Here is an 11,277-nt window from a genome sequence, read left to right on the forward strand (position 1 = left end):
ACTGAGCAACTGAACGGCAACAAGTAGTCACCTGAGGAGTCAATTAATCTGCCTGCAATACAGGAGACTCAGGTTCAATCCCTGGGTCAGGAAGATCCCTGGAGAAGGGAATGGCTACCCACTCCAGTATTCTTGCCTGGAGAATTTCAGGGACAGAGGAGCTTGGTGAGTTACAGTCCATGGGGGTCGCAAAGAATCAGACACAACTGAGCGACTAGCACTCTTTCCACACAGAGAGAGATGCTTCAGTGGAGACTTTGAATATAACTACTGGCTCAACAGGTGGAGAACTGGAGGGGAGGAGTTACGAGAGAGATAACAGTTATACAAGGTCTCCGAGGCATGAAACGACATAGCGGTTGTATTAGACTGTGGTTTAGTGTCTAAAAGAGGAAACCAGAGTGGCTGAAATTACATGAAGGGTTACTTCTCTTCCATGAAGAAGTCCCAAAGCAGGCAGGTCAGCAGTGGTGTGGAGGTGACTTCTCACTCTCTGCTTTGGCCATCCTTGGGTGTGACTTTTATCCTCAGGGTCACAAGATGGCTGCTGGGCCTCCAGGCAGGATGTCTGTGTTCCAAGCAGAGAGAAAGAAGAGGGGATGGGAAAAAATTTATTCTTTCCATCTCAATCAGCCCTCCTGAAAGAGGCTTCTTAGTCTCTACCTGGATTCCAGGGAGGAGCTAAGCACATTGCAACCCTGAATAAATCCCAAGGTCTGTTATTAAGGATGAGGGGAGAATGGATACTGGGTAGGTTGCCGTGGTATGCTTGGAGGAATGTTAAGTTCTCCATTCTCGGTATTGCCAGAGCCTAAGGTGACAGAGAGCATGTCGGGGGAAGATCATGGTACTCAGGGCAAGGGAAATATGTGTGTTCAGCTGTGTCTGACTCCTTGCGGCCCCACGGGCAGTAGCTTGCCAGGCTCTGTTGTCCGTGGGATTTCCCAGGCAAACATATTGGAGTAGGTTGCCTTTTCCTTCTCCAGGAAGGATCTTCCCGCCCCAGGAATTGAAGCTGAGTCTCTTGCGCCTCTTGCACTGGTGGGCAGATTCTTTACCACTGTGCTACCTGAGGCAACGCAAGGCACCGGGAAATCCTCCTGCCTGAAGTTGGAAGTGATGGCGCTTAGACGGCGCCTTACCTGTGAGCCTGCCCGGCAAAGTCCCTGGCGTAGAGTGTCCTGGTGTTCCCTCCCTCCATCCCTTTTCGTGCTGCCTCCTTTTCTCCTTCTTCCCTACTCTTCCTCCCTGCCCCCTTCCCCAAGTGACTCTTTTCTTTCTTTTCATCCTGCTTCCCTCCTTGCAGAGTCCTCAGGATTTCGGTAGGTTACAAGAAGGAAAGGTGAATACTTTCTAGTGAGAGGTGGGGAGGAGACAGAGGGCATGCCAGGGAGTGGTGGAGAGCGAGTTTCCATGGATGGAGGAAGCCTGGGAGCCTAGAGATACTCACCTAGCAGTGGGAGGGAAAAGAGAGACAGCACTGCTTCTGGGCAGTGAAGTCACAAAATTTATGCATATTTAAGAAAAGTGAGTCTGTTGGGAATGGTGCTCTTTAAATTACTTCTTAGTTATACACCCTTGGCTCAGAGGGAAGACACCCGTAAGAAATCTGCTGTTGCGTCTTTAGTGAGGGATCCTGCTGAGCCCTTGGTCCCGAGTGTCTCTCACTGCCCTTGCTTGAAATCCTAGAGGAGCCATTTCTTAACGTAGAACTGGAGAAAAACCAGTTTCCCTTTGAGAAGTTTGTAGTTTTCTTCTTCTCCATTAATGAAATTTACACAACACATCTGACTTCCATTATGTCATGGTTTCCAGGAAACACTTGAAGCAAATGGCTGGACTGCTTGTATTTCTCTTTTCTTCGGTTCTCATGTTCTGTTTCTACTGATACTTTATTTCTTGGGGGTGCGAGGCTTTATTTCACTGTGTGTGTGGTCTCCTGGCATTGAGGTATTTCTATCTGTGAAGTGTGGTGGGGAACAGAGTTCTGTTCAGTAGGTGAGAGGAGATGCGCGTAGGGCCTTGCTGAGCCGATGGGTGCTCAGGAGTCTTGGCTGGGTGCAGACCCAGCGATGGTCGTGGTCCAGGTGGGAGGTGGCAGGATCGTGATGGGAGGGAAGTTTGGGTGGATCTGGGAGAAGCCCAGAGCGTGACACCTGATTGCATCAGTTTCACAGAGGGGATGGTGGCTGGGCTTGTCCAAACATGTGTCTTCACCAACTGGGGATGGAGTTTGCTAGATGGGTTCCATTCATACACTTCTTTTTAAAATAAGTTTACTTATTTATTTATTGCTGTGCTGGGTCTTCGTTGCTGCGAGGGCTTTTCTCTGGCTGCAGCGAGAAGGGACTGCTCTCTAGTTGCGGTACATGGGCTTCTCCTTGTGGTGCCTTCTCTTGTTTCAGAGCACAGACTCTAGAGCACAGGCTCAACAGATGTGACTCAAGGGCTGTAGCTGCTCTGAGGTGTGTGGGATCTTCCTGGACCAGGGATTGAACCGTGTCTCCTGCCCTGTAGGCGGATTCTTTACCACTGACCACCAGGGAAGCCCTTGTTCATACATTTCTGATCTCAGTTGAGAGTCTGTTGTTTACATACAGTAGTGGACTCTGTGATTGGCTCTTCTTATTTTCCTCTCTGTTTTCTTGGGCCTGAAAAGTGGGGAACTATGTTTCCCAGGCTCCCTGGCATGCAGGTGTATTAGTTGTAAGGGCTGCCATAACAAAACCACATACTGGGTGGCTGAAACAGCAGAAATTTATGTGTTTACAGTTCTGGAGGCTGGGGGAACAAGATCAAAGGGTCAGCATGTTTGGATTCTCCTGAGGCCTCTCTCCTTGGCTTGCAGATGGTCGCCTCCAAGCCATGTCCTCACACGGCCCTGGTGTCTCTTCTTATAAGGACATCAGCTTTGTTGGATTAGGGTCCCACTATTATGACCTCCAAAATCACTGCAGATGGTGACTGCAGCCATGAAATTAAAAGACTCTTACTCCTTGGAAGGAAAGTTATGACCAACCTAGACAGCATATTAAAAAGCAGAGATATTACTTTGCCTACAAAGGTCCGTCTAGTTGAGGCTATGGTTTTTCCAGTGGTCATGTATGGATGTGAGAGTTAGACCATAAAGAAAGCTGCTGCTGCTGCTGCTAAATCACTTCAATTGTGTCCAACTCTGAGCACCAAAGAATTGATGCTTTTGAACTGTGGTGTTGGATAAGACTCTTGAGAGTCCCTTGGACTGCAAGGAGATTCAACCAGTCCATTCTGAAGGAGATCAGTCTTGAGTGTTTATTGGAAGGACTGACGCTGAAGCTGAAACTCCAATACTTTGGTCACATGATGTGAATAGCTGACTCATTGGAAAAGACCCTGATGCTGGGAAAGACTGAAGGCGGGAGAAGGGGAAGACAGAGGATGAGATGGTTGGATGCCATCACCAACTCAATAGACATGAGTTTGGGTAAACTCTGGGAGTTGGTGATGGACAGGGAGCCCTGGTGTGCTGTGGTTCATGGTGTTGCAAAGAGTCAAACATGACTGAGCAGCTGAACTGAACTGAACTGAACTGATTATGACCTCATTTAGCTTTAATTACCTCTTTAAATGTAGTATCTTCAAATGTAGTCATGATATGAAGTTAAGGCTTTAACACATGAATTTGGGAAGGGGGACACAATTTAGCCCACAATACAGAGTGATACGTGTGACCTGTGTGCTGTGCTGTGCTTAGTCGCTCAGTCATGTCTGACTCTTTGCAATCCCATGGACTGTAGCCTGACAGGGTCCTCTGTCCATGGGGATTCTCTAGGCAAGAATATTGGAGTTGGTTGCCATGCCCTCCTCACATGTGATCTAGCTTGGCCTCAAAGATGCATCTACTTGAGATGCAGATGCTGAAGTGAGCAAGGGGAGGTGCTGAATTTCTGCAGATATACTCACAAGCATGTGCTCAAGATATCTGTTCTTCTAGGGTCTCTGGAATTCTTTTAACATCAGACAGAGCATTGTAAGAGTCAAGTGGTGCGGGGTAGAGACAGTGGAGGTTCTCTAGAACAGACCCACGGTGAGGTTGGGTGTTTCTCCTGGTTCTGTTTTTCCCTATTTGTGTCACATGCAGTCAGTTTCTGTTCCTTCTGAGAATACCATAAACTGTCCAATATGAACCACTTTTTGGCCTTAACCTGGCTCCAGTGGGTTCTGTTGTCTGCAACTAAGAACTCTGATACAGGGAAAAGATCCCCCAACAGATCAAATAATAATGTAGTAAGTTCTCAGTTGCCCAGGATGTTTATGGAGACTTTGAAAAGAATAACCTGTCCTCTCCTAACTCTTGGCGCCACTTGAGTGTAACTGCTTCCTCTGTTGCTAGACCTATCTAGTAGCCCATCGATCTAAGAATCACTCTTCAATGTAGTAACTTAGTAACTGTAGTAACTCATTGAGTAATTAACTAGTAACTGCATTTATTTATACCCAAGAAGCAGTTCCCATTTTGGGGACTGAGATGGACCGAGACTCAGCTCAGAGGAGGTCGAGTCTTGGCTCTGCTTCTCTCTAGCTGTCTCATCACCACCCGGTTGCTTCTGCCCCGTGAGCCTTACTTTCCTCAATGGTAGCATCAGAATCAAGAATCCCAGGTGTCCGTCTCAGTGGTGCTATGCTGTATGACTTAGCAGTCCTCTGCTGCTGCTGCTGCTAATCGCTTCAGTCGTGTCCAACTCTGTGCGACCCTATAGACGGCAGCTCACCAGGCTCCCCCATCCCTGGGATTCTCCAGGCAAGAACACTGGAGTGGGTTGCCATTTCCTTCTCCAATGCATGAAAGTAAAAAGTGAAAGTGAAGTTGCTCAGTCGTGTCCGACTCTTAGCGACCCCATGGACTGCAGCCTTCCGGGCTCCTCCGTCCATGGATTTTCCAGGCAAGAGTACTGGAGTGGGGTGCCATTGCCTTCTCCGAGCAGTCCTCTAGTGGAAGCCGAAGCATGTTGACCTGTGTGAGGGAATGAGGGGCAATCTGCTGCAGAATCTGTCAATGGTCTGGATGGACATCGATGGCCTGTGTTAGAAACACAAATGTCCAGAGGCATCTCTGTCTTTGTGACAAGGGGAAATGGTGAAAGGCAAGGCTGCAACTAAAAAGGCTTTTATGAGATGTGTTCTTCAGGGCACTAACCCCACGAATTCTCCTTCAAAAAGGATTCCCTGGGGACTTTCCTGGAAGGCCAGTGGTTGATTCTGTGCTTCCACAGCAGGGGGGAAGGGTTTGATCCCTTGTTGGGGAACAAAGATCCCACATGGCTTGCAATGCAGCCAGAAAAAAAAAAAAATCCATAAATGCAAAGGGTTCTCTGGTCAGCAAACTTCAAGAAACGCTGCATAACCTATTGCCTTTGCCAGCGTTCAGTGATCACTATCAGGTTAAGGGCCCCTTGCAGTGAGGAAACCCATTGATCAATCCCTTTACCAAATATGTTTGGCCACTAAACCCTTTGTTTTCTACATAATGCACATTAGCACCCAAAGCGGCACTGCTTTGGGGGCAACACTGAGCTTTGGTGAGTCTTGAAGTCTTACAGGATAAGCACAGACCTTGAGAGGTCCCATTTGGTTTGGTGAATCCTGTCTGTGGCTTCCCTCACTCCGGACGAAACCTGGGGCCTCAGGCTTCTCAGCAGAGGGAGGCCAGGTCAGAGCCCCACATGTGTGGAGGCCACGTGGAGCTGGTACTGGTACCAGGAGTGAGTCATGAGCACCCACATTGGGACACAACCGTTAGACATGAGTCACAGACATATGGAAACCTTATTCACGTCTACCTTCCTTTTGGTCCCTAATCCTTTGTAATGCCCTGGTTTTATGACGTCACTTCAGGGGAATTAAGTTTGGATAGCACAGTGATGTAATTAATGTGACTCAGCTTCAATTAAAGTCTTCCGCCAGCATGACCTCTGACCCTATCAGTTTCACAGAGGGGATGGAGGCTGGGCAGATAGGTGCGTCTGCCAACTGGGGAAGGGATTTGCTAGATGGGTTTCATTTGGGGCTTTATTCCAGTCCTTGGTGTTGAACATCTAAGGCTTCCCTGAAGACACACTTTTCAACATTTCCTGGCTTAGCTATTAACTCAGGACCATTTTGGAGACTTCAAGGCACCCTGACCTGGGCGTTGTCCAAATTCTTCATTCCCACAGCTAGTCTTTTCTGTCTATAGCTACTTTCTCCAAAAAGAAGTCTCCTTTTATCAATTCAAAACAAGTAAAAACAAGTCTGTTTTGTTGAGCAGTTATTAGTCACTGTGTCCCCTTTAAGGGGCATATTGACTTATCAAGAAGGTTTGGTGGTGGCCATGCTTTGACCTAAAAGTGACGTAAATAGTGGGAATTTGACCTGTGTCATTGGGGGATGACCAGAGCAGCTTCAAATTTGCAAAAATATGCTCTTTCTCTCACTTCTGGAGCCACTGGGTATGAATATTTTCTTGTTGTTTTCCTTCTCAGAGCTACAAAGAAAGAACCTTCTGGAACAGGTGAGCATGTCCCCAGCCTGGGACATACCTGTGCTGGCCTTAGCTGCTCTCTGCCCAGTTGCTTCACCTTCCACACCTCCGGCGCCTCCTTCCTTTAACCATCCTGCTTCTTGCGGGTTCTGACCTCCTGTCCAGTTGGAGAGCCTGACAGCTGTTTGGGGGGACGGGGGGTAGGGGAAAGGGGTTGGGGGGGCGGGCAGTGCAGGTGGGTAGTGCAGGGCTAGAGTCAATGGGGCTGCAACCTGAGCTGGGAGAGGGTGTCATAGACCCTGCTCCTCCCCTGATGCCTTTGGGGAGGAGGAGTGGCTAAAATAGCATCAAGTTTTAACCTTAAGTCTATGTGGGGTCTCCTGGGAACAGCCTCGCTTTCCCTCTGGGCTGGCTGAGAGCGTTTTCCTGCTGTACTGGGTGCTTGGCTGGACATTCTGACCCATTATCTCCTAGACAGGGCTGTGCACATTCCAGCCCTTCAGTGTTAGCCACTTGAGCCTTTTTATTCCTTCTTCCCTAGCTTACATGGTCCATTTCTGAGCCCCTTAGCGAGATAAGGGAATAGCTACTGAGAATCACTAAGCTGTGTTGTGGTGGCTCAGTGGCAAGGAATCCACCTGCAGTGCAGGAGACGCAGGAGATGTGGGTTCGATCTCTGTGTTGGAAAGATCCCCAGAGAAGGAAATGGCAACGGTATTCTTACCTGGAGAATCCCATGGACAGAGGAGCCTGGCAGCTGCAGTCCATGAGGTCACAGAGTCAGACAGGACTTTTCAACTAAACAAGCTATATTGGGCCAGGTTGGGCCAGGCCTGGAAATATCTCATCTACATCACCTTGTTTTGTCCTTACTTAGACCATCTGTTGAGGAGCTGTTATCATTCCAGTTTATCTTAATTTTTAGATTTATTTCTTAATTGGAGGAAAATTGTTTCACAGCGTTGTGATGGTTTGTCACCTCCAGTTTAAAATGAGACAGTTGAGACTTCAAGAGGGTAAAGAAATACCTTGCCCAATGTCTCTCCACTAATCAGGTTTGGAACGCGGACTCACTCAGAGAAGCACGGATGGACCCTCCGCTCTGGCCCAATCCTGGCACAAGGAGCTTCAGGATTGAGACCTGATCAGGACCAGCTCTGTTCAGGAAGGGGCGTCTCTCCCAGACTCCGGTTTAAGGAGAAGAGTGAGACCTGGCACAAGTCTGGAGCAGCAGCAGGGGCAAGGAAGGCAAAGGAGAGCAGAGGGGGCCACAGAGGTAAAGGAAGAGAAAACGCAGAAAATGACGCAACCCGTCTAGGAGCGCACAGCGCCCGGGGCAGCGTTCGTGCTGAAAGACCTGCGCCCACCAGATGAACGCCTTCCAGGCGGGCCTCTTGACCCACCTGCGGCTCCACGAGGGCTCCTTGAAGGGCGTGAAGCAGGGAAGGTCACGTGCGGAGGTGGGGTTTGGGAAGGTCATCTGGCAGCAGGAGGAGGGTGGGAGGGGCTGGAAAAGGCGCACAACCCGATTTTCTTTCTTCTCTTTCTGGGGAAAAATAAAAAATGATCAATCTGTTTCAGTCCGCTTCACTAGAGTCTTTTTTTTTTTTTTAAGATTTTTTGCTGTGGGCCATTCTTTTCCCCAAAGATAAAGGTTTATTTATTTGTTTAAATCTTGGCTGTACTGGGTCTGGCTGTGTGAGCTTTTCTCTGGGGTGAGCTGGGGGAGGCTACTCCTGGTTGTGGGGCGCTGGCCTCTCTTTGTGGTGGCTTCTCTTGCTGCGGAGCACCGGCTCTAGGGTGCACGGGCTTCAGTAGCTGCAGCACATGGGCTCTGTAGCTGTGGTTCCCAAGCCCTAGTGCGCAGGCTCAGCAGTTGTGGGACATGAGCTTAGTTGGGCTTAGTGGCTCCATGGTATGTGGGATCTTCCTGGATCAGGGATCAAACCCGTGCCTTCTGCACTGGCAGGCAGATTTTTTACCACTGAGCCACCAGGGAAGCCCTGAGAGTCTTAAAGGTAGAGGGAATTTGCTATAAAACACCAGAGAGAAAATTCTAGGACACCAAAAGTGATATCCCAATTTTGGAATAAAAGTGTCAAAATAAAAAAAAGACAAGAAGGAAATAAATCAAAATGCCATTAAGATCTCATTCTTTGGTAGAGGGGTAATTAGTTTTGGAGTGTCCATTGAGCTCACACACACAAAAAAAACCCTGAGATAATTCTCTGTGTAGTTGGGACTTTCCAAACAGCTGAATGGCTTCTGACACCTCACTCTGTCATACGGGTTTGGGGCCAGGAATTTATCAAGTTGGAGGAACTTGCAGGAGAAGATCTTGAAAAGAGTGGCAGGGGGTACGAGAGCCTGAGGGCCTCTGAGACTTTTCAGGCGGCTGGCACTGACCCTAGCAGTGCTGTACTTCATTAAGGCCTTGCTCTGGTAGTGGCGACCTGGATTGGAATAAGCATGGGCTTTGGAGTCAGACCAACCTGACTCCCTGCACTTCAGCTTGCTAATCATATGGCACGGGCAAGGCCTTCAACTTCTCTGAGATTTTCTCACTTACACAAAGGGCATAAAAGTAGTTCTCACTTTTTAAGTGGTGGTATAAGGAAAAAAAAAGCTGCTGGCCCTATTAGTCAGGGTTCTCCAGGGAAACCAAACCAATTAGATACATCTCTGTATGTCTACGTACGAAGAGATTTATCATAGGGATTGAATGTCTTGGTTATGGAGGCCGAGAAGGCCCTTGATCTGCCACCTGCCGGCTGGAGACTCAAGAAAGACAATGGTAGACCCGAGGACCAGGAGCTTTAATATTCCAGGACAGGAGAAGATGGACACTGAAGCTCTATGAGAAAGAGAGAGAGATGGAGTGAGAAAGAGGTCCCCTTCCTCCACCATGCTGTAACCTCAAAGGATTGGATGGGTCTGCCCACAGTACTGAGGGTGGGTCATTTTTACTCAGTCTACTAATTCAAATAGTAATCTCCTCCTGAAACACTCACATAGACACACCCAGAAATAAGCTATCAGGGTCATCCCTTAGCCCAGTCAAGCTAATACATAAAAAGAACCATCACAAATCCACCCCTTGTCAACCTGGCAGTTATATGCATTTCCTAAACCATATTTAATCTCCAAATAAAGGCAATAATGAGGTCACACTTGTATTAACATCACACAACTATCCTGGTGCAACTGAAAATACACTAATTCCTTTCCCCGAAGAGGAAGTAAAGTGATGTTTACTCTTCTGATATTCTGTACTTTGAATACTATGATGTAAGATCAATGATCCTTAAAAAAAATGCTAATACAAAGTCAATACATCTTATGTTGCGTGATATGGGGAAAAGATAGGAAAGTAGATTTTGCTTAATATCTTCAGATGTTAGTATAGACACACACATGTATTTGTGACAAAATAAGGAGGAAATATTCATGACAATTCCAGTTCTAGCTACCATTACAGGTTGTGTGGTTGTAGTTGATATTTATGGGCTTCCCTGGTGGCTCAGAAGGTAAAAAAATCCACCTGCAATGAGGGAGACCTGGGTTCAATCCCTGAGTTGGGAAGATCCCCTGGAGGAGGGCATGGCAACCCACTCCAGTATTCTTGCCTGGAGAAGCCCCATGGACAGAGGGGCCTGGTGGGCTATGGTCAATGGTGTTGCAGAGTTGGACACGACTCAGCTGATATTTGTAACTATCTTCTACTATCCATTCTGTATTCCCTTTGCCCTCAACAAGCTCTACAGTTAGTCATGATTCTTTACCTGGTAAAACCTTCATTTGTGAAGGGTCTGGTCTTAGATTTGGTGTAGTTTTTCGTTGACCTTAATCACAGGGCATAGTCTTTCTAACAAGTGCCCTAAGGGATCTCCTATCCTCCAGATTCTTCCTTACCTCAATGATTGCATAGCTGCTGCTGCTGCTGCTAAGTTGCTTCAGTTGTGTCCGACTCTGTGCGATCCCATAGACGGCAGCCCACCAGGCTCCCCCAACCCTGGGATTCTCCAAGCAAGAACACTGGAGTGGGTTGCCATTTCCTTCTCCAATGCATGAAAGTGAAAAGTGAAAGTAAAGTCGTGTATGACTCAGGGACTCCATGGATTGCAGCCCACCAGGCTCCTCCGTCCATGGGATTTTCCAGGCAAGAGTACTGGAGTGGGGTGCCATTGCCTTCTCCAGATTGCATAGCTAGGATCAATTAAACGAGCCAACACTGGAACTCCTTGTTTTGCCTATTGATTCAGAGGCATGAGGAATACAACATGGTTGAGTGGCTATCTTAACTTCCAATTCAATGGAACAATTGTTGTGTCTCCTGGTGAAAGCATTCCTTTCCCTGGAACTAAGACCTCTAGGCCAGCAGAGGATAGAGTCGTGGGAACAGGAAGCAAAAAATTTGCTAGTGGTTGTTAGGGGTAAGCGTGAGTGGTGCCACTCCCATTTCTACCCCAGTCTCTCTGGAAATAGTTTCTCTTATAGAGAATGGTCAAATTAGTAGCCATCTCATAGGTGGCGGTATGAGAAAGAGATTAAGTATTGCTCAGAATGCCTCTGGTCCATAGTAAGAGCTTAATGCATATAAGGTTTTTTTTTTTCCTTTCATTTATTTATCTTTTAATTGAAGTATAACTGATTTACAATGTGGTATTAGTTTCTGGGGTAGAGCTAACTGCTTTAACATATGTATGAAATAGAATATATTAATAATAAAGATGTGTTTGAGCCTAGTTATGATGATTTAAAATTCACGGTCTGAAACC

The 11,277-nt window shown here is 47.4% G+C and overlaps 1 long non-coding RNA gene across 4 annotated transcripts in view; it reads left to right on the forward strand.

The window, feature by feature from the left end:
• The window catches only part of LOC147349771 (uncharacterized), a 56,047-nt gene extending 47,968 nt beyond the window's left edge, over positions 1 to 8,079 (forward strand). For all 4 annotated transcript variants that reach the window (XR_015150137.1, XR_015150138.1, XR_015150140.1 and 1 more), the window contains 2 exons: positions 6,501 to 6,529; positions 7,555 to 8,079. This is a non-coding gene — a long non-coding RNA (uncharacterized LOC147349771). The remainder of the gene's footprint in view (positions 1 to 6,500; positions 6,530 to 7,554) is intronic.
• The last annotated feature ends 3,198 nt before the right edge of the window (positions 8,080 to 11,277 follow it).

Source organism: Bos grunniens, chromosome 21 (assembly GCF_055505025.1).
Source record: "Bos grunniens cultivar Pamir isolate PY7600 chromosome 21, Bosgru_T2T1.0, whole genome shotgun sequence".
Taxonomy (NCBI): domain Eukaryota; kingdom Metazoa; phylum Chordata; class Mammalia; order Artiodactyla; family Bovidae; genus Bos; species Bos grunniens.